Genomic DNA, 2076 nt, shown 5'->3' with positions numbered 1-2076 from the left:
ATTTATAAATTGTATATAATATATTGTTTATTTTAACATTTTTATTGTGAACACCAGGGAGGGCTTAGCCCTACTAGCCCATTCACACCAGCCATCACTGTTTGTTGGTGTGCAATAGTTTGATGACATAATGTAGGTGATATTTAGTTGTCAGGGAACAGGGAATGCATATTGTAGCATTCTGCTGTGTTTGGCTGTTTGTCATGTGACTGCAGTGGAGGATTGTGGGTAGGATTCATGTTTGTTGTTGTTAAATCATTTTAGGGAATTGGTTAACATTGTTCTTTCAGCGATTAGTCTGTTGTGTTATTCTAATTTGTGTGTTCATTATTTGTTAACTTGTGTTAAAMCGTTCAGCAGAAGTAACCATAASTGAGAGTGGTAGGYCTAGTCATTAATAAGACCTGTGAGTWTYACTTTGTCTGTGTTGTTCATGAAGAAGAATCCAATAAAGGTTCTTCAAAATGCCACCTGGTGGTGAAGTCTTGAACAACAACATGAGCTACACCTCTCTGTAGCTGTGAGGTGTCATGCTACAATATTGTGCATGACGCATGTGCACTGTTATAAGGAACTTGTAAGATTTACTAGAAAAAATTGTCGTAACAATTTGCACTGTTTTTAAGTAAAATAGAGTGCTACAAATTCATGTAATATTTACTTACCATTATCTAGTAGAAGTTACTAAGAATATAGTTAAAGATTTGTGAATGAATCAGGTAAATTTTACTTAATTTGATCAAGTATGTGTTACAAGATTTAATTGAGCAAATTAAGTAAAATTTACCTGATTTATTCACAAATCTTTAACTATATTCTTAATAGCCTTTACTAGATAATGATGAGAGTAAATATTACATGAATTTGTAGCATTTAAATTTACTTACCAAACGTTACTGCAAATCGTTTACAGGATTTTCTCTAGTAAATCTTACAAGTTTTTTTTTTTTTTACAAATTCCACTAAATAACTGTTCTGTCATACAATAAAGCATGTGGTATATTTGTTATTAGTGGCTCTATAATATTCATTTAAAGAACAGCTCATCCCGTCTGTCTGCTGTGAACCTGCATGAGGTCTAATTAGAACACTGCACTCCCTGCTCCTTCGCTGTGGGCTTAAAATATACGTTTCACAAACTCCTCTATATCTCCTGCACCTGAAATCAACAGTTTTCACCACAGCTGATTCAGAATAAATCAAACGAGTCAACCACACATTTTAAATAAGTACGATGACACACTGAATGTTTTATCTGTGCGTTTACGTGAACTAAAAATATTTTTAGACGATCACTGTCTCAACCTTATCTTTTCTCAAGGTGCAGATAGACATTTTAAACATTTTAAAGAGCCTGAATGTGGTGCCGGTGCACCACACTTTGAATGATTTCCTAAACTTATGGTAACTATCTCCACTTTTCAGAGGCTGGATTTTAAATATTTTATAGGCTAAAAAATATTGTTTGAATATCCTCACATCTTACATAGCACACTCTCAGGACTGAGTTTGTCTGAGAGGAGGRCCCCTTCAGGAACCTTTAAGTGTTTTTTTGTTGAACTGGCATGAATAAACAATGCACTGCAATGGGTTTCTTGTTCTGTCCTGCAGTTTTAGCTTCACTTGCACGTGCAGTGGTCATCAGCGTGATTAATTCTTGCACAGCTTCCAGCTCATCCTGTGTTTCGTCCTTGTTGTGCTTTAGTTGTACCTGCTGTATTCCTCTTTACAAACTTATTTACGTTTTTTTTTTCCTGTTCAGAGATCCCCTTGATGAGGGTCACAGAGGCTGCAGAGCTCCCCTGCGTCGCCCCCTCCTCTTTAATTTAGAGCTCCGCGTGCAGGGATCGCCAGCAAAATGACAGATTACTCACATTTGTGTGAGCAGATGTAATCCGATTCCAGTTCATTCTGTGCAAATCTCGTGTCGTCATCCGGTCGAAGCGCTTCAGGCAGACGCGACCGAACGCACACAGAATCATCGAGCCGGTGAGGCAGGCAGGCTGAAATCTGCATGTTGTCCAGAGAAAACAATGAAATTATTTTTTTTTACTCCCTAAAAGAAAATATAATCTT

Source organism: Austrofundulus limnaeus, unplaced genomic scaffold (assembly GCF_001266775.1).
Source record: "Austrofundulus limnaeus strain Quisiro unplaced genomic scaffold, Austrofundulus_limnaeus-1.0 Scaffold147, whole genome shotgun sequence".
In the NCBI taxonomy this organism is placed as follows: domain Eukaryota; kingdom Metazoa; phylum Chordata; class Actinopteri; order Cyprinodontiformes; family Rivulidae; genus Austrofundulus; species Austrofundulus limnaeus.
Note: the sequence above shows the minus strand (reverse complement) of the source record.